At 45.4% G+C, this 21,769-nt stretch overlaps 1 long non-coding RNA gene across 1 annotated transcript; it reads left to right on the top strand.

Annotated features, from left to right (window-relative positions):
* Nucleotides 1-837: 837 nt before the first annotated feature.
* On the top strand, nt 838-7,126 carry LOC117803514. The gene is made up of 3 exons (XR_004627491.1): nt 838-1,100; nt 5,015-5,059; nt 7,064-7,126. It is a non-coding gene; the product is annotated as an uncharacterized LOC117803514 (long non-coding RNA).
* Nucleotides 7,127-21,769: the final 14,643 nt, after the last annotated feature.

The raw sequence follows: 21,769 nt of genomic DNA on the forward strand, positions 1-21,769 counted from the left end.
CCTCTGCAGAAGGAGCAACGTTTGTCTCAAGGGTGGGTTTTCCCAGCAGTTATGAACACACCTTGGTGCGGCCTGAGGGGCCTTGTGGGGGCGGAAAAGCTAAGCCCCCGAGACACAGCCTGCTGGGCAGCGTTAAGTACGAGATGGAACAGAATTCACCTGCACAGTAAAGGGAAAGAAATTTTGCAATTTGATGGCAATCCAGAAAGGAGGAGTGGCAGGCCAGCAGGATTGGAAGAACCCGTGGGGTGGGGGTAGGGGTGGGGGTGTGGCCGGAGGGGTGAGGATGGGGTGGGGCTGCAGGTGCCGGTGAACCAGCCCAGCACTGGGGAGAAACCCCTCAGGGAGAAACGCTCTGTGATGGGGGAGGATGGGACATCCGGCTTCCGAGGTGAAGCTAGTTCTGGGCTGGGCTTTATTTTCTCCTACTGCCACACACAGAAGTGTGGAACATCGTGTTGGGATGATGTGGGGAGTCAAATGAACCAATTATGAGGATCTTAGCAAAGTCAATAAAAGGAAAAAGTGTAGTCAAGATGGCATGTGCACCTCCCCAGCCTTGGAGCTCCCCAGGTTTCCCACAGCACGTGAGATCGAAGACATTTGGGGGGCGGACTGTGGCTACAAGCAGCAGTCTGTCCCAGCTGCACACAGATGCTGCTTCCCCACCGGCACCTCTGAAGTCAGTCACTCTCCCCCACAAACATGCTTCTCTGCGCCGGCCACTTCATTATGAGCCATTTCCATCCGAGATGTTTGAAGTAAACAACTGCTAGAAACAGCAACCTGCCCCTTCACGTCCCCCAAACCCAAAACGCAGACTGAAGGGGTTGCTGCTCGTTTACGTGTTTCCTTTCCTGGAAAGGATTCTTGAGGGTTTACACAGCATTCCTCCCCAAGCTACCGTCCGGGACTCAGACAACAGTTTTGGAAGCCACCAGGATCTGTGCGTGGTCCTCTGAATGATAATCACTTGGCTACTGAAGATGTCCTCGTGCTTCTGAACGACCCAAAGCGTCATACTTAGTACATTTAACTTTTACAGGCTTCTGCCTGTGCGGTGTGATGAGAGCTACGGGAGCTGGCGGCTTGCACGACTGGTGAGATGACGCTTCTGTGGCTTGTGCCGAATCTATGATATGTGGGTGCTTGTGCTTTCAGCAAGGAAGATGATTCATCTTCATGACCCAGGGACTGTCCGGTGTCTACCTCACATGAGGTGCCCAGGAGATGCTTCTTGGAGCCGCTGGCTGATGAAAGAAGGGTCAGCTGAGCGGGGCAGGGGGTGTAGGTAGCAGGAGGCCTTGAAGGAACAGGGTCCAACAAACTATGGGTGTACCGTTCTGGTTAAAACTTCATCTTGAAAAATGAGTTCTTTGAATTGAGAGGAGAGGGGAACACGTCTACAACAAAATGGCTCTTCTGTGCCAATGAAAGTGACTGAATGCAACTTAAAAACTCATTAAACATAAGAGCTCTTCTGTGGATGGGCTGGATGTGACCTTATTTTATGCTGGAATAGAAGAATGCGAGAGGGCGGGAAGGGATACCGGGCATCAGATCCATTATCCAGACACGTGTGTCACTCGAGTGGCACCAATACTCGGGACTAACTGCCCTCACGTAATTACCTCACTGAAAGATGTGCCTTTCCAAACGTCCCGGACAGGAGACCCAGAAATCTAGTCCGGGCCAACGCGTTTGCCACAAAATAGCCAAGCTATCAATCTCTTGGGTCTTTTATTTTTTACTTTTTATTGCCTTTTTAAGTGCTAGGGTGAAAGGGTGGGTCAGAAACGAGAACTTGGTGCCGCGAATTTTGGAAGAGAGCTTTGACCTAGCCTCCTGAAAGACCAGAATAACCTCTCTGGCAGGCCCAGAGTGATGACCGCAGTCTGCCAGGGCGTGCGGGAGGGAGGGAAGCCGTCTGCGATCCGGGGGCGGGAAAACCAAGTGAGGAGGGCTGACTGTTTCTCCTCTTCTTCGGAGAAATTAAATTAGTTGTCTCGGACTTGGAGAGACTGAGGGTCTTGAAACACAGCCGGTATCTCTGGTTTCGTGGGGGAGGAAGGAGTGGAGAGAGAGAATGCCAGAAAGTGAGGCGAGGACAGAGAAGGGAAGGGAAGGGAGCTGCATTTCTGGGTTTCCCCAGGGGACCAGGGAGGGAACACTGCAGGCAGAGAGAGGCAGGTGTTAGGAGTCGTGTGGTCCTGGCACTGCCCCCCCAGACGGGCATCTCCAGCAGGTGGGTTTATAGAGCCCTTATCCAGAGCTCCAGTCCTCCCCTGGGGGTCTTGGAGTGCATCCCCCACAGAGAAGGGAGGAACCACCATACTGTCGAGAGCAGCAGCTTAACACACCCTTCCAGGCTTTTCTCAGAGTTCATCCATGCCAAACAGTCTCTCTCCCTCTCACTGGCCAAGCAGGACATTTCCTTAAGACTCCGATTCCTGAGACAGCACAAGACATTAAGAAAGGAGCTTTGCCCAGGCCTCTTGCTTTAAGCGTTAATGCGTCACTGAAGTTTGGTTTGAATGAATTTCCAGTCCTCTCTTGCCATCTCACTGGGCCCCAGGGAGGGATCACAGGTGACTGCAAGGACAGCAGGGGTGTGCAAATGGAACTGTACTTCCCGACTTGGCTCTGTGCCTGGGGGCTTCTCACCTCGGGTGTGTGAGCAGTGGCCAGGCTGGGAGGTGCAGGTGGTGTTGGCAGATTTCCTCTGTCCTCCGGGGCTGTGTTAATATCCACCCACAATTTCAACGGGAAGCCTAAGGATTGGTTCACTCAGCTATTTATTCCTGGTGTCCGCTCACTTGGAAAGGAGAAAGCAGGAAATAGGAAGCAAACTACATGTTGGACTCATTTTCAGATTCTTACAGTTACCTCTGCACATTGCAAAAGAAACAGACAACAAAGGTTTTCAGAGACTCATTTCTCTTAGCTTTCCTCGGATCTGCGGTCTTCCTTTGTTTTGCAATTGGTTTTTGTGTTTCTTTCCACTGGCTCCTTCCCTGGACCCTCAGCAGTTAGAAGCAGCAGGTGTAATGGTCTAGACCACACGGAGGATCCCACACCTGAGGCTGGGTGTTGGGGACCTGAGACCGAATCTTACGCTACCACGAGCTAGCGGTATACTAAGTAGTAGGATACTTTTGGCAAGTCCTTTGTCTCTTCAAAGACTTAGTGTTGTCATCTGTAAAATGGGGAAAATGGCCATCATGTCACACATAACAGGGTAATGTGCAAGTTAAAAGAGAGAACACGGTGCAGAAAACGGGCACCAAAAGAGGTGTCGGTGGCATAAATAAATCTGTGCATGAGTGAGCTTTGAGCTTGGCTTAAGAACAGAATTAAGGCAAGTCATTGTGAATTTTTTTCTGACCGCTGGCTTGTTTCTTTATACACTTGAATTTTGGATGTAAAGAGATCAGCCATCTGAATTCTTAATTGAAATGCTTACTTTTCTGCCTCCCTAAGAAATTTCTGCACATATAGTAGGTGAATGGTGTTTTGGTGTCTTCCAGTTTCTGTGTGATGAACCGAACACACTACCCTTCCTGATAAAGACATTTTTCAAGCAACGCAAACTGAGACCTCGTTCCATGGTTATGCATTTCTAGCACAATACTTTATACTATAAAAAGTAGCATCCAATGTGGTGTTTCAGGGAGTTTACGGAGAACAGAAATGAGTGGTTTATTCCTCAGCTGCATGGAACGCTTTGTACTTTTCAAAGTCCTCTCACTTACACGATTTCATTTCATTGTAACAATACGTCTTGAGATATATAAGTTTATTGTCGTATCTCCATTTTATAGATTGTAAAACATACACCTAGTAGTCTTGGGTAAGTTTTGTAAAGGAGACGGGATTAAAATTCTCATATTCCAACTGGAGTATTCTTTTTCGCTAGTTGGTCTCTCAGCTTCCCTTTTTGTCCTCCTACAGCTTAGTCTCTACACAGCAGCAAGAATGACCTTTGAAAGCGTGATTGAGATCATGTCATTCTCTTACTGAAGACCCACAAACAGCTTCCTATTGCAACCCCTCATTCTAAAGTCCTTGCAGTGATTTACAGGCTCCTGGGTGAGCTGCTCTCTGGCTACTTCTCCCTTCTTCCCCTTCCATCCTTTCTCTTGCTCACCATCCCCCAGCTCACTAGTCTTTGTTTCCCAAACTTGTCAATGGCTTTTCTGCCCCAGGGCTTTGCTATGGGCTGTTTCCTTTGCCTGGGATGCTCTTTTCCTATGATGATATCCAGTTTTATGAGTATTATCATGTAAACACAGTTGAGAATCAAAGCTGGAATCACCCTGTATTGTTTCCTTCAAAACCTTTATGACTGTCTGAAATCAACAACTTCAGTTACTTGTTTATTTCAGCTCTCCTTGCTAGAATGTAACAGACTTTAATCTATTTTGTTCATCCCTGCATATCCTACAATGCTTAACATAGCACCTGCCACATAGTAAGTGGTCAATACTTATTTGTTGGAGGAATGGGCCCCCTTTATCACTTAGAAAGCAATGCAAGAATAAGAAACGGTTAAGATTTGGGGTGAAGTAATCCAACAGCTGTTGGCACAGTATCTTAAACTTGAATTATTTTAAGGACTTAAGCTGCTACTATAAGCCCAAAAACAGAGTAAATGCAGTTATGTAACATTACTCTCCAAAAGAACAAATTCATAGCAAAATTAGCAGATTTGAATACATGCTCAGTACGAGGCTATGGAGGTTTCTGCCAAAGTCAGTATTTGTAAATTTATATTTATTTAATATTTAATACTGAAACCAAAGTGCAGAAATTTACTGAGATAATAACTTTCATGCTTTGGGGAATATGATAAAATCGAGCTATAAAAACAAGCTTCCCTTTTTATTGTGAGTTTCTGCTTCCAATAAATTTCTGCTCTAAGTAACTAGGTGAAGGAAGGTCAAACCTGGTAGCGTGAATGAGCAAAATTAAGGCTGCAATCGTGACAGCTAACTACCGATTTTCTCCTCTCCAGGAGAAAGCACAGGGCTGCACGGGGAGTTCCCATTCCACGCAAAAGGTAAATTTGTGCTACTAGTAACATAAATAGGGTTTTGTGTATGACTTTTACCTTCGGTCTCCTGTAAGATTTTTGTCATCAAAATGCTCACAAAAAAGTCTACCTGGGGCTTTGTTTTTTTTCCCTACCTACAAAATTTCTACAACTTACCCACCCTTTCCTTAACTCCTAGAACACACGCGGGCAGACAGCAGAGCTCTTTTTCAATTTAAGGAACAAACACAATCTCTATTGCAAAATTGGTATAAAGGATTCTGACAGGGGTTTCTGCTGCGTGAGGTCAGAAGGAATCATTATCTGGGGAGGCGGGGTGCCCTGGTCCTGGGGAAGGCTCTGGGCAGGAATCAGGTCTATCCATACTTGATCCGGAGCATTGCAAGGGGGAGGGGGGAGTGCATTCTACTCTATCCGCGTTCTTTCATTTTCGGTATTGATTTCTTGGAAATGGGTTTCAGTCAGTCCTCTGGAGGCATTAAGCTGTTGAGAAGGGACATTAGCAAAGAGCAGCCTTAAGCTGTGTCTGCCTGAGTCTCTGCCACTGGTTTCAAAGTGAAACATTCCGTCCATCATCCTTTATCTGTAGACGAAGAAACCATCACCCACTTTACTGACTTTACTGTGCTCCACTCGAGAAGGTAAAATTTTGCCCTGTGGACCAGGCCATTGAAGACAGAGCCGCTCTCGCCTACATTACAAATCAACCAGGGGGAAAAGAAATCCAGCAATTCGATCGGGTAGCAGGCTTACCTGGAAGAAACTTCACCGGAGTTTTGTTTTAATTGAAAGTAAAACCCCTTTCAGGCTCTGACACTGCTTCAGCCTTGTCTGGGGGACGGTGCGGTTTGTTTGCTTTGCGACCCACAGTGCGGTCACTTGACCCTCCTCCTTAGGCAGGCCGTGCCCTGCTGTCCCGCTGACAGGCTAGCCTCACTCTGCCACTGTGTCTTTGCCTACTCTGAGCCTCCTGCTGTTCTGTGGGTGGAGGGGGTTTGCTCAGGATCCCATTTTCAACGCAGGACCCACCGAGGTCTTGAGGCCGACCAGCCTGCCCAGCCGAGCTGCGGGGGGCGGTGGGTGCTGGGCAGGGGAAGCCCGGATATGACAAGGTGCTTCCGTGTCCAGCTGATAAAGCTGCTCAAGGTGACTGCTGTCGTCATTCTGAAATTTGGAGTAATTTTATCCGTGACCGTGTGTTTTGTGAGTGAAGGCTGCTGGGGCCATTGAGGATGCGCACGGGTGGACCGAGATGCACGACTCGTGGCCCGCTGTTCTGCGCCCCATGCTCCCTGCGGTGTCCTGATCCGCAGAGCCCAGGGGTGTCCCGTGTCACAGGTGCACAGGGGTCCGTGAGACTCCGGGTGCGTGCATGGCAAGTGTGAGGCCCAAGGCTGAGTGAACAGGGCACCGAGAGCGCCAGAGGCCGTGCTTCCGCACTCGAACCACAGCTTGCTTGCAACACGGAAAGGAAATGGTGCCGAGGGAACCCTATCATTTCTTTTCTTACTGGTGTTCCTTGCGTCTGCTTTCAGAGGGCTTTCTAAAAATAGACAACCTACAGGTGAGCAGTAAAATCATACAGTTAATGTCAAATTTTAATTTTGCTTTACTTAGAGCAACATTCACTTGCCAGGTGTGAGGGACCGTGGAAGGGAGCATAGAGGTTTCTAGGTGGGGCTTGTTCCCCGGAGGGGCAGGGAGGGCAGTGCACTGAGGAGGGGGGACCAAGCCTGAGTGTCTTCTCAGGTTTGAGGAGGTCACTCTGTCTTTCACAAGGAAAATCAGGGCCGCAGCTTTACCTTGGTCTCCATGGAAACTGGGAAAGCATTAACCGTGGAAAGTTAAGACATCTTTCCACTGGCTCTCCCTCCAGGAAGGAATCTCCCCTAACTGAATTATGTGAATCAAGCCTTGGGCTGCTGGCTTCTGCCATCCTAAGGTGACAGGGCTCTGTCCTTCCCAGCACAGGCTTCCATGAAACACTCACCTGTCCTTTCACTCTTGCAGGCCAGCCAACAACACAGCAGCCCCGTCCCTTGTATCCCGGGTGAGCGTGAGCTTCGGCCTCTCTGAAGACACACAATGGAGCTGCGTGGCTCCCAGCTTTCTGTGAGTTGTGGCTCGATTTTCTTAGAGTGGAGAGCAGACATCTTTTGGAAGGTTTGTTTATACTTGGGTTTGAGTCAAGCTGGGAAGACGGAACTCGCTCCCAACATTGAGATGACTGTGGGGCAAAGATGGGTGAATTTCCACATTCTCACCCATCCTGAACTTCAGAAGTGTTTTCCATGACTGAGGAAGGAGGCTGCCCAGGGTGCTAGCTGGGTGCTGGCCTGGGAGCACTTCGTTCCCTCTCTGCCTGTGACCCGGAGACTCACAAGTAGTCTTCCCAAGAGATCGCGAGGGAGGACCCTGAGCGGTGACCCTTCTTCTCCGAGGAAGTGCTCCACAAGCCTCCCCTCATGAATTCGGCTGGCTTGGCTTCTAATTTCCAAGGATCGTAATTACCCCACGGCAGGGACGGAGTGCCTTCAAAATCACTCATGGTGAGTTTTCAAACTCCAGAACCCCTGTCCCTGAGATTCCGACAGGCACTGAGTTCATTCTCCTCCTGCCCAGTGGAAATAGGTAAATGGAGGACAGCATCAGGTGGGGGCCTCCCATGAACTCTGCTCTCTGCCCACAGCGTAAGCAGTGCCATACAACGAAGCAAAATGCCCCTGGCCCCGGCCCCCAGGTCTCCTCTACACCACCACACACACACACACACACACACACACACACACACACACACACGGCTGCTTCGCCATGCACCTAGGGGGCCGTGGCTGACTCACCTGTGTGGTTTCCTTGAGCCCTAATGTGCGTTTCTGTAGAGAGGAGATAAGTGTCCTAATTAGGAAGACTTCGAAAATGAGTGATTGAGGCATTACTGGATCTGGTTTGAGCATCACTGCAGTCTAAAGCCTGAACACATTGAGCAGCTATGAATTAGAGTAACGGGCAGGCAAGGCAGAGAGAAAGAAATGTAAAAGGTCTATTGGGGAAGAAAATCCTTAATGAGTTTTCTATTGAAATAACTGATGAATGGCTTGTTAGAAATAGGTCAAGGGAAAAATATATATTTATATATTCACTCTTCCTCTATCCCTTCTGTCCAACTTGCTGTCCAGAAAGCTTTAACTCTGTGGTCTACTAGCATCAGAACGTTAACACATACAGTCTCTGTTTGTCATGTTTTCAACATGGCAGAATTGTCTGGAAGTGTAGTGTGCTGGGAACCAGGTTGATCTCCTTGTGGGGATCCTTATATTGCCCTTCAAATCTTCCTGAGAAAATGACTTCTGTGGAGACTGTTGGCTCTCCTGCTTCCCATCTCATAACAGGTTTCAAAAACCTTTAAAAATGATTGTTTATAGTCTTATTTCATCCTTGCTTCTGTTACTGAGGTGAATGGTGCAGCAGGAAAGGCAGGGGGTTGCAGCATCGATCAGGCCTGTACGCCAAGTCAAGCGTTCTCCATTATGTGCCGTGCATTTTTGGACAAGGTGTAACTCTTGATTTGTTCAGCTGTAAAGCAGGGATGATGACAATATCTACTTGGACTACTGTTGTAAGATTTCAGTGAAATAATATAGGTAAAATGCAGAATGTGCATTTAAAATAAATGTCCAAGGTAATTATTCAGGCATTAATTACTTGCACTATTGCAATAGCTTGCAATCCCTGGAACTTGTGGATACGTTACCTTACATGGCGAAAGGGATCTTGCAGATGTGATTAAGGTGAGGACCTTGAGATGAGGAGATCATCTTGGACTTTTTGGGTAGGTCCAACGTAATCACATGGGTCCTTAAAATTGGAAGAGGGAGGGGGCGCCTGGGCGGCTCAGTTGGTTGAACGTCCAACTCTTGATTTCGGCTCAGGTCATGATCTCCGGGTTGTGATATTGAGTCACTTGTTATTCTCTCTCTCCCTCTGCCCCTTCCCACCCACTCACACACGTATGCACTCTCTCTCTCTAAAAAAACAAAAAAAGTGGAAGAGGGAGGCAGAAGGGTGGGAATGATGAGATGTGGGGACTGTACCCACCATTGCTGTCTCTGAAGATGGATAAAGGGTGCCAGGAGCTCAGAAATTTGGGTGGCCTCTAGAAACCAGAAGAGGCAAGAAAATTGATTGCCCCCTAGAGCTTTTCATAAAGCAACGCAGCACTGCCCACACCCTGGTTTTAGCCTAGCAAGACCAGTGTCAAAGTTTCAACCCACAGAACTGTAAGATAACCAGTTTGTGTTGTCTTGAGCCACTAAGTTGTTGGTACTTTTTTACAGCAGCAATGGGAAGCTAATACATTCATCTTAAGGATTAATCTCTACCCAACAACCAGAAGGAACTTTTGAGAACCTTGGACAGATCATGTTTCTCTTCCTTGAGAGGACTTCCCGTGGTGCTGGACTCGCTCTGAGTACTCCCAAGTCCAACGATGGTCCTCAAGATCCTACAGGATCAGACCCTGCTTTCTCCTGGATCTTTGTTTATGTCTTCTCCTTCTCACTTTGTGGCTGCTCCTGAGACATGGTAAGCCCTCTCCTCACCACAGGGCCTTTGCCTGACTTTCCCTCCATTTGAGACCCTCCATCCTCAGGTTGGCGTGGTGTGGGGGGATAATCACAGAGTCTCAGGCCACCGTGCCTGGGTTCAAACCTCACCCCTGCCACTTGCTAGGCAAGTCAGTTAGCTCTTATGTGTTTGCACTTTCCCCATTTGCAAAATGAGGCTAATCATAGCACCCACAGCATGTGATTTTGATGAGGATGAAAGAGTTCATCTGTGTTGTGTTGAGAATTTAGAAGTGTACCTGCTTTAGCTAGACTCCTCAGTAACCGTTCCACTGTGTCTGTGTGGCTCAGCACATTTTCCTCTTTCTGCTCTACTTAACACTTCCTATCATCCTCTGTCACTTTATCCTTCTTTATTTTTATTTTTATTTTTTTTTTCGACTTTATCCTCCTTCACTTCCCTTCGCTCATCACTGCCTGACATGTTATGTATTTTCTTGTGAGTTTCCATTGTCTCCCTCAGAACATAAGCTCCATGCGAGCAGGGACTTTCTTTCAATTGTGACTGAATCCTCAGGCCCTGGAATGGTGTGTGGTTCCAGCAGGCACCCAATGTTTGAGAACGGGTTCATTCCTGTCAAGAACACTGGGAGGGGACATCTGCAGTGAAGCTGAGTTTGAACCGACGGTGACCTGTAGGGCTTTGTCCCCAAAGTTGGAGATGTTCTCATGTTCGCAGCAGTAGGTGGCAGAGCCAGCATCTGAGTGCTGGTTATGTACTGGGTATCTTAGGCGGTTCGTCATGGCTAGTTTTCATGTCTCTTCTCACCGATGTCTTTCCCAGTGGGCCCTCCAATGGGGTTCACGCTCCTTGCCCTGGGAAACACATTTTACTTGCTTGAGCCCTTGAGTGCCTTCTTGGTGCCGTGCGATAGTTGATAACCATGACTTCATATAACAAGTTATATCCAGTTGATAACCATGACTTCATATAACAAGTTATATCCACTGAGGCAGCGTGAGGCCCTAAAGGAACCAGAGATGCCCATGACCTCAGATGACCTCTAAAGTATTGACAGTGAGGCTGACAGGAAGGAACAGCCCTATGGGAGTCCCCTAAAGTCACATCACGAAGAACTGACCTTTGTAGCTCTCCCACTGGGCTGTAATTTGTCAATGGTGCTGTAGAAACTCATTAAAAGAAAGAGGTGGCCAATTTGGAGATAAAGATCTCGCAGTGCCATGGATTCTTGAGAGTAATCTTATTTGAAGACTTTTCTTCCTCGATATTGGGGGCACCTTATTGCTAACTACAGACTTTGTGCACACAGAAATACTGGGGGGGGGTACTTTGACTCAGCACATTGATAGATTTAAAAAAAAAATAAAATGAATGGTGGCTTATTTGATTGAATTAAGAAAGTCAACTGGTTGCCTTGTATACCAGTCATGGTTTAGGTGCAGGTAATAAGCACTATTCTAGGGTGCCTGGGTGGCTCAGTCGGTTAAGCATCTGACTCTTGATTTCAGCTCCAGTCATGATTTTGGGGTCCTGGGATCGAGCCCTGTGTTGAGCAACTTGCTCAGTGGGCAGTGTGCTGGAGATTCTCTCCGTCTCCTTCTCTCTTCATCCGTCCCCCCCCCGGCAAGATAAATAAATAAATCTTTTAAAAAATAAGCACCATTCTCTGGTTTTTTTTCCTGTTCTTTGTTTTATTGTGGTAAAATATGCATGCATTAAATTTGCTGTTGCAACCATCTTTAAGTGCGCAGTTGGTGGTGTTACATACGGTCAAATACAGTCAGTGTTGCACAACCACCTCTGCTGTCCATTTCCAGAACTTGCTCATCATCTGAGCTGAAAAGTGTACCCACCAAATAATAACTTGCCGTTCACCCCAACCCGAAGCACGTTCTCGTAGGGAAGGTTTCTTGATAATGGACTCCTTTGGTTTGTTTGGCTGGGAATGTCTCATCCTGTCTTCGTGTCAACAGGCAGTTTTGCAGATAGGGAGTTCTTGCTGGACAGTCCTCTTCCTTCGGCACTGGAAGTGGATCATTTCCACTGCCCTTGGCCTGAAAGACGTCTGCTGAGAAATCCCCCAATAATCGTATGGAGGACCCTTCGTGTGACAAGTCACACCACCATCCCAATTTCCCCAATCCTGAACCCTTTCCTGTCCTCTCCATATTCAGACCAAGTCCTCCAGCTGTGCTCCCCCTGTTCTCGAACGAACCCTCCTCTCTATCCTCACTGCCATGACTTTGGTTCAGCTCTTGTTAGGATTACAATTTGCTTCCTATCATGTTTTTCCATATATGCTTTTGCTTTTCCCTCATGCACTCTCCATGTTTCACAAATTTGAGTGACCAGAGGTAATTATGAATGTGAGGTTCACCTTTTTGAAGTTGTTTGTTGGTTCCTCGTTGCCTTTAGCCAAGTCTGGACTCCTGGCCGTGACGTGGAAGGCCTGTTGGCACGGGGGCCTCCAGCCCACCAGTCCCCTCTGTCTTTGCCCCATTTTCTCAGGCTCGCTCAACCACTGGCAGTTTCATGACGGTGTTGTGGGCATCTTTCATAACCACTTGCCCAGGAAGTGCTGTCTTTTGCTCTTTGCTTGGCCCATCTCCACTTACCACTTTACCCTTGGCCTAGGATGTACCTCATCTGGAAGCCTCATCACACCATTTTCTCTCCAGCACGGATGAAATATTTTTCATACTTCCAGAGCATCTTACACAAGCTTTCATCACCCCGCTGAGCTCTCTGGCTCATACAACCTTCTGTCCGTGGAAGTGCTTTCCCAGTCTATGGTAGAGAAGGGACATTTTTTATTGAATTTTCTGTATCTAATGCCTAGCAAAATGTGGGCTCTATAAAACCTTGTGGAATGGATAAATGAATGAGTCACCACCATTCTTATTGTAGGAAAGCGTTTTCAGAACACTTTTTAGAAAGCTGTCAGCATTCCTCTTATCGTTCTTTAGAGAAAATAAAAAAAAATAAGTTGCCCTATTAATACTTTATCCAATAGATGAATATGTGGGAAGAGTCTGGCTAGTTTCTGTGTTTTTCAGGAGAAAGAAATGGAATTAATGGTCTACAAGTAGATTCTTTTGAGACTTTTTTGTAACGTAAACAATATATTCTTTGATTTCTTCTTTTTGAGAGAAAAAGAGAGAGAGTGCGAACCCATGAGCAGGGGGAGGGGTAAAGGGAGAAGAAGAGAGAATTGTAGATTCCTCCCTGAGCACAGAGCCTGATTGATGAAGGGTTTGATCTCACGATCCTGAGATCATGCCCCCAGCCAAAATCAAGAGTCGATGCTTCACCAACTGCGCCACTCAGGCGCCCCTCTTCTTCGATTTCTTTTTTTTTTTTTTAAAGATTTTATTTATTTATTTGACAGAGAGACAGCCAGCGAGAGAGGGAACACAGCAGGCGGAGTGGGAGAGGGAGAAGCAGGCTCCCAGCGGAGGAGCCTGATGTGGGGCTCGATCCCAGAACACGGGGATCACGCCCTGAGGCGAAGGCAGATGCTTAACGACTGCGCCACCCAGGCGCCCCTCTTTTTCGATTTCTATAGGACGATGAACCCAAACCATATTTTTCCCTCAGCCAATCAGGAGGCTTATACACTTGTGCCCATTCACATGCCTCTCATTAAACTATCCCTTCCTTCAGTCATCGCTCAAACACCTACTTTTATTGTTTCCCATTCATATCCCCATCCCAGCCCCCTGCCCCAAATGTAGACCCCAGAGCAGAAGTTATTTTTCCCTTTACTGAGGGAAGCCTTCCATCAATGCTGAACCGGTGGTTCTTCCAGGACACGATTTTCCATCACATCAAATGACAATCTGTTCTTGCGTTTGTTGAATGTTTCCACAAGTCAGCTTGCGCCATTGCCCTTCCTTATGACTGGGCTGTCTTCCGACTTTGGTTCTGATGGAAGTTCATCATATAATCATTCTGGAGGACAGCCCTGCATATTGCAGTAAAGAGGTCAATGAAAGCCATCAGAGCTGGAGGAGACCAGAGGAAAGAGTGCTAAGTCAGATTAAGTCAAATCCTTTGAGAGAGAGAGGCATGCAGTACCCCTACAAGCTGACTAGTCATTTCTACAATTGTTTCTTTTGGAGACGACAACCAAAATTGGACCCTAGAGAAGTGGCACTGTTTAGATAAAGGGGAACAGTAGTTTTGAATTTCCATGGGACCAATTGCCTACATGTATCCTTGGAAGATACAGAAAACATAGGCCACTACAAACTCCATGCTACATTCCCATTGAGTTCACTACACGTTAGCTAAGTTGGCTACTCATTCTTTCCCAGTCATCTTCTAAGCATCTCTATGCTTTTAAATCCTCTCCTTGGTGGCCTGTCCTTTAAAACATCCATTAGTGTCCTATCTCTCTCAGTCCTTTCAGTCCTTCCCATTCTAGAATATAGCTTGCTACGTGGGGCTTTGCTAGATTCCCACAAAATAATCTCTTCCTGCTTCTATGAGCCCAAAACACTGTTTTTAATCCTCTCCTTGTTACCTACTTATGTTGAGGTGATTTAATTTTGTGTATTTTGCACCTTACAACCCCCTGTCTGTGCCCGGCACCTGCCTTGCATCTGAGAGGGGCTCCGAGAGTCAGTGTTGTGGGGATGCCACGGAGAGCACCAGGAGAGACTCGGTGTAGGGCAGACAGCTGGGACCAAGGGGGTGCACAGAGGTGTGAGGGATGTCAGAACTAGGGCAGCGTTTCCACAATGGAGGCATGGAAGCAGGAGTGCTGAGTCAAAAGCTGCATTAGAAACTTCAGGGCTTTGACGCTTTCCTGCCCTTTGGGAGGGGACGAAAGATGGGAGAAAGAGCCAAACTGAAGTCCTAATGTCCTCTCTTCTGGCCTGTTCTGGTACAGAGTTATTTTGGGAAGAAAAAGAGTGAGACCGAGTCTCAAGGAAGGTGAAGAATCCCAGCAGACAGCTTTAGGCATCTTACATTGAACACATTGACAAAATGACCTGAGCTTCTATAAGGAGGTTTTAGGTTATTTTGGCAACTCTCAGGGAGCCACCGGTATTTGGACAGTGGGTTCAGGTAAAAATACCACCAGCCACCTGCAACTCAGCTCTCTCAGTGGTCTGGGCCTGTGTAACATTTGCTGTTGCTGATGGAAGTTTGATTTGCAAAGTCCGCTGTCATCTCTGGTTCCAACCCTGGACTCTAGGGTCCAGGGCTGTTATTCATACCTTAGAAATCCTAAAGGAATGTACATGTTTACACATGATGGGCTCATCAGGCCAACTGAAATGTCAAGTGTTTTCACTTTAGACTGGAATTACTTGCACTCTAGGTAGAAACACTCTTATGCTAATTTGAAGTTGATTGGTAAAATGTGAGCTAGTTTTTAAAAATGCAATGTTTTGCTAGATAGGCTCTTTCAAATATGGGTTTTCCATACTTAGAAGAACGAAGACTTCAAAGTGTTTTTTCCCCTTTGTTCTGCTAGGAGATATTTTAACCCTGCAGCTCTGTGTATCTGCATTCCCGTATGTTGTTACTATTTGTGCAGGTCTGACCTTCTCTTCTGTACCTTTGTCTCACTTCACCGTCTTTTGCATATTTAAATAGCTAATTAGCATCAAATTACTTTTGTAGGTGCAAGTTTGCCAACAACTTTGGGCATTTGTAATCTGCTAGAGCCATTCATCTAAAGAAACTGTTTACTATTTTCTTCTGAAAATTTAAAACAGCTCCGAGTAAAATACAATATATAAAGTGTAAAACAAAGTTGTGGTATGATACCTTCATCACTGCTTTTGTAGGAAGACCATACTTACACTTGTCGTTTCTTTTTGACATTTTAAGTCAAATGGTGAGGTAGCAAAGAACAATTTCAGGGAAAATTGTCTTACAGAATCCCACAACACTAACCTAAAATTGTCTCATTTTTGTATTTTATCCTTTGGAATTGGTTTATATGATTTCTGAGTATTTTTAGTCAGTTGAAGTCATTGCATGGGGGCCACTCTGTTGGTATTTTTCAACTACAAGTTACGTTGTCTCAAAATAGTTATTCACTTAAACGGGATATGAAATCAAGAAGATAACAATAGAAAATGGTATGCTAAGAACTGGGGGAGGGGAAGGCTGATAGAAAAAACAGGGAGGAGAGTGGAGGAGATCAATACTTACGAACTTTTTTGATAATTAGACTTTTAAGTTTTGAATAACAGTTGGTATGTGCATGGCTATAAATACTATTCGTGTAGGCTGTAAAGCATACGAGTAGGGTGAGTGCCGGGAGCCCACCACCCAACACAGAATCTTGAACAAGGAGCCATCGTTTCATCTACCTGTGTGTTCTACTCTTAATCCCATCCAGCTGCCTAGCCTCCAAAAACAATTATTCTCCTGGATTTTGTGTTAATTATTCCCTTGCTTTTACTCCTGCGTTAAAAAGTGGAGGTACTCCGGGGGCACCTGGGTGGCTCAGTCAGATAAGCTTCTGACTCTTGATTTCACCTCAGGTCATGATCTGAGGGTCGTGGGATTGAGCCCCAGGACGGGCTCTGCACTCAGCGGGGGGTCTACTTGAGATTCTCTCCCTCTGCCCCTCCCCCCACTCACACACTCCATGCTCTCTCTCTCTCTCAAATAAATGAATAAATCTTTTAAAAAAGAAAGTGGAGGTATGCAGTAACATGGACAGCTTCGGGCATATAATGTAAAGTGAAACCGTGCAGGATGCAACCTAGACTATAGCTCTTTCAAAATCTCAGGAGAAGAAATCAAAGAAAACATAAAATAATAGAAACAAAAATAAAATACAAAGAAAACAACAAAGAGGAATTAGAAATACAAAAGAGATATAAAATACAAAATGAAATGAATAGTAAGACTAAACTTACTTGTTTTAATGGCAGAAGGAAGGAACTTAGCTGTTGAAAGAAAAAGGCTCTAAGAATGGATTTAAAAACAGTCATCCAACAATCTGTTGTCTAAAAGAGAAACAGCTAAAATGAAGTGACTCAGACACTTTGGAGGGAAAACAGTGAACAAAAGTTTGCCAGAAAAATATGAAGATATTAACTAGCCAGGAGGGTCATTGATGACGAGGGTTCAGTCCTCAGTGAAGCTATTAAAATAACACAATTCTAAAAAACAAATAAGGGTTTTGAAATACAAAAAGCAAGTGTCTTTGGAAACATAAGTGAAAACTGGTAGCAGCACAAGACTTGTGGTTGGTTTAACACCCCCCGCCCGCCCTCCAGGATTTGGTGGATCACAGAGACAAAGGGAAACACAGCAGATGACTGGTATGAGTCTCGGGGCCGACTTCAAAGCTATGTTTCAAACCTTATGTGTTGCAAACAGAAAATACAAATTCTTTCTCTACCCTGAAGAAATGTTTATAAACATTGACCATGTATGACATAAAACAAATTAATAAGTTCCTCAGAGTAAAACAGTACAGGGTACACACCCTGAACTGAATTAACTGGAATTAGAAAGAAACACAAACAGTAGAGTTCACACCACCCGTCACAAATTTGAGCACCCTTTCCTAAATAACTCATGGATCAAAGAAGACATAACAATTGCAATTCCCAGAGAGCTAGCAAAGAATGAGAATGGGAATGCTGACTATCAAAACCTACAGATGCAGAGCCTTTGAACACTTGCTTGAAAAAAGGAGTGGAAGTCAGTTTAGTAAGCCCTGAATTCACAAGTCGAGATGAAGACTAACAAACGATAGCAGAATAGAAGTAAGAAAATAATGTAGATGGGGCGCCTGGCTGGCTCAGTCATTAAGCGTCTGCCTTCGGCTCGGATCATGATCTCAGGGTCCTGAGATCGAGCCCCGCATCGGGCTCCCTGCTCAGCGGGGAGCCTGCTTCTCCCTCTCCCACTCCCCTGCTTGTGTTCCCTCTCTCGCTGGGTCTCTCCCTGTCAAATAAAATAAATAAAATCTTTAAAAAAAGAGAAAAGAATGTAGATAAATGCAGAAATTAATGAGTTATAAACCAGCCCACAGATGTAAGAAGTAATCTCAAGAAAAATATAAAGCAATCATAAAAGTAGTTAAAACACCACCGACCCTGATCTTAAAAATAAAACAGAGAGAAAAAACACAAATATATGCAAGTAGGATTAAGGGAAGAAATATTGTAGTCATCGCAAAAGGAATTACAATAATTATAAGAAATGTTCTGCTCTTAAGTTTGTAACTGAAAGAGAAGGAAGATTTTTGAGGAAATTAGGAATAAGCAAAATTGTCTTGAGAAGAAATTCAAAACCAAATGCGTCAGGTGTCTCCAAGACCAGCTTCAGACTGACAATTTGCTGGAAGAACTCACAGAACTCAGAAACACTGTTTTTGCGATGAAAAGACACAGATGAAAATTAGCACAGGAAGAAGGTGAATAGGATGAAGTCTAGGACAAAGTCCTTGCCAGCTTGTCCTCTCTCAGGGACTCCCAGGGACTGCCTTTGTGGGCCCACACAGGCAGAGTGTTGCCCACCAGGGACGTTCACCTGAATCTTGGTGTCCAGAGGCTTCATCGAGGCTGTCATGCAGGCCGGCAGTGCCCCAGGGACTGCTTTCATAGTTAGCTTCCAGACCCTTTGAGGTCACACCGTGACATGGCATGGTCCAGGACAAACTAGGCATTCACCCTAAATCATACTGCTAGCCTAAATCTGTGGCATGGCCTGAGAGCTCAGGGGTCCAGACACTCTTTTAAAGCAGGATATCCAAAGGACTTAGAGATTATGTCCCAGGAGCTGGCCAAGCATTAGTCCTGAGTTCGTTTGGAATGTGCAGGATTTAGACCACCTATGCCCACTGAGTACGTTCTTTATTGCACACAAATAAACCAGTTATTGGGAAAAACATTTTGAAACTGTCAGGATCTCCCATGCCAGGGGCACCTGGGTGGCTCAGTCAGTTGAGTGTCTACTCTTGATTTCGGCTCAGGTCATGATCGCAGGGTCCTGGGATCAAGCCCCGTGATGGGCTCTGCGCTCAGCGTGGAGTCTGCTTGTCCCTCTCCATCTGCTCCCCGCCACGTCACTGCCTCTCTCTCAAATAAATAAATAAATAATTTTTTTTTAAGATTTATTATTTTGAGAGAGAGTGAGCACAAGTAGGGGAGGGAGAGGAACAGAGGAAGAAGGAGAAGCAGACTCCCTGCTGAGCAGGGAGCCCGACAGGGGGCTTGATCCCAGGACCCTGAGATCATGACCTGAGCTGAAGGCAGACACCCAACCGACTGAGCCACCCAGGTGCCCGNCTATGCCCACTGAGTACGTTCTTTATTGCACACAAATAAACCAGTTATTGGGAAAAACATTTTGAAACTGTCAGGATCTCCCATGCCAGGGGCACCTGGGTGGCTCAGTCAGTTGAGTGTCTACTCTTGATTTCGGCTCAGGTCATGATCGCAGGGTCCTGGGATCAAGCCCCGTGATGGGCTCTGCGCTCAGCGTGGAGTCTGCTTGTCCCTCTCCATCTGCTCCCCGCCACGTCACTGCCTCTCTCTCAAATAAATAAATAAATAATTTTTTTTTAAGATTTATTATTTTGAGAGAGAGTGAGCACAAGTAGGGGAGGGAGAGGAACAGAGGAAGAAGGAGAAGCAGACTCCCTGCTGAGCAGGGAGCCCGACAGGGGGCTTGATCCCAGGACCCTGAGATCATGACCTGAGCTGAAGGCAGACACCCAACCAACTGAGCCACCCAGGTGCCCGATAAATAAAATCTTTAAACAACAAAAAAAGATCTACCATTCCAGAAAGCATAAGTCTTCTATAACTTCATAAATAAATTCCTTCAAACTTATTTAATTTTTTAAAAAGATTTGTTTATTTATTTTAGAGAGAGAGTACAAGGAGCAGGTAGGGAGAGGGACAAGCAGACTCCACGCTGAGTACAGATCCTGACATGGGTGCTATTCCCACGACCCTGAGACCATGACCTGAGCCAAAATCAAGAGTCAGATGCTTAACCCACTGAGACACCCAGGCGCCCCTAAATTCCTTCAAACTTTTAAAGAACAGATCAATGCCGCGTGATTCAACTTTCCAGAGTTTATAAGGGAAAAAATTCTCATTATTTGTATAATGCCAGCATAGAAACATACTACCAAAAACAAATGTTGGTGCAGAAAACTACAACTGAATCGCAGTTTTGGATATTGATGCAAAAACCCTAAACAAAATGTCATTCAGCAGAATCTAGTAATACATTAAAAGATGAACACACTGTGACACGTGGAACTCATTCCAGGAACACAAGTGTTGTTCAGTATTGAGAAATGAATCATGGGGCGCCTGGGTGGCACAGTTGGTTAAGCATCGGAATCTTGGTTTTGACTCAGGTCATGAACTCAGGGTCCTGAGATGGAGCCTCCAAGTTGGACTCTGGGCTCAGTGGGGGGTCTGCTTGAGGTTCCCTCTCCCTCTTTCTCTGCTCCTCTCTCCCTCTCTAAAATAAATAAATAAATCTTAAAAAAAAAAAAAGAAATGAATCACTGTACCTCACTCTATTTAGAGTTCAGTGGAGGGAAAAAATGTATTATCCAGATGGCAAAATAATATTTGATAAAGTTCATTATTTACTTATGATTTCAAAATAAAGGAAGAAAGTAAATTCTCAACTCAGTTAAGCATGTGCATCTCAGATTATTAATGAGACAAGACCAATCACCATCAGACTTTTATTTAGCTACTCTTTCACTGATTCTGGAAGTCCTGGCTGGTATAATTAGACAAAAGAAACAGAAATTGTAAAAACAATTTTAACATTGTTATTTGGCAGATGGTATGACTATATGCCAGGCATTACTAAGGGAGCCAACTAGAATTTTAGCATAACTGTAGGGAGGTCAATAATGTAATTGGTTAAAAATGGATACAAAGAAGTCAGTGTTTCTGGTTTCCAGCAACAATAACTAGTTAGAAATTTAAGAAATGACTCCATTTGAAATAATAACTAAATCAAAAATATGTGAATAAACTTCAAGAAATGAGATCTATATGAAGAAAATAAACTTCTTCCAGGAATACAAACAAAGATTTGAATAAATAGACGTATTTCCTATTTGAAGAGAAAGATTCAACATTTTCCTGGTGTCTANGAGCCAACTAGAATTTTAGCATAACTGTAGGGAGGTCAATAATGTAATTGGTTAAAAATGGATACAAAGAAGTCAGTGTTTCTGGTTTCCAGCAACAATAACTAGTTAGGAATTTAAGAAATGACTCCATTTGAAATAATAACTAAATCAAAAATATCTGTGAATAAACTTCAAGAAATGAGATCTATATGAAGAAAATAAACTTCTTCCAGGAATACAAGCAAAGATTTGAATAAATAGACGTATTTCCTATTTGAAGAGAAAGATTCAACATTTTCCTGGTGTCTGTTTTTCGCAAATGAATCTAATAAATCTTGATAAATTCATTCAATCCTGATGTCAACTCTACTGGTATCTCTTTTGCCACTCTTCAAAACACGGTTGTAACATTCATCTTGAAGAATAAATATAATAGCAGCCATGAACATGAAAACAACCAAAGNTCAACTCTACTGGTATCTCTTTTGCCACTCTTCAAAACACGGTTGTAACATTCATCTTGAAGAATAAATATATAATAGCAGCCATGAACATGAAAACAACCAAAGTATCAGAACGTTACTGGTTGAAGAGAAATTAGGTGGAGACTCGCAAGCTGCCTGTCCTACGATATTTAAGAAGGAAGCACAGGGAAGGAGCCCTGGGAGACGTGGCCCGGGAGACCCTGACCCACGCCCTCCGTGGACACCCCCAGTCCACATACGGAACAAGCCCGTCTGAAAAGGACCTGAAACGTAGCCGAGCAGCTGCTTCACCTCAGACGAGAAGGGGCCCACTCCAGGCGCCAGGAGGCTGAGACAGTCTCACCCAAAACCCCACTCGAGCTGCGTGACGCGCAGTCGGGAGGGACTCACCGTCTGAAGCTTCTCTCTCTTGAAGGCCTAGGGGTGCTGTCCTTGTCCTCTTTCTCTGCCATGTTCCACGGTGCTTGTATCTGATGGCGGGGAGTTTTTCCTCATGTCTGGTGCCCCGGTGTTTGCAACAGCAGCCCAGGAGACACCTCTTGAACATCTGGC

Source organism: Ailuropoda melanoleuca, chromosome 8 (genome assembly GCF_002007445.2).
Source record: "Ailuropoda melanoleuca isolate Jingjing chromosome 8, ASM200744v2, whole genome shotgun sequence".
NCBI classification, from domain to species: Eukaryota; Metazoa; Chordata; class Mammalia; order Carnivora; family Ursidae; genus Ailuropoda; species Ailuropoda melanoleuca.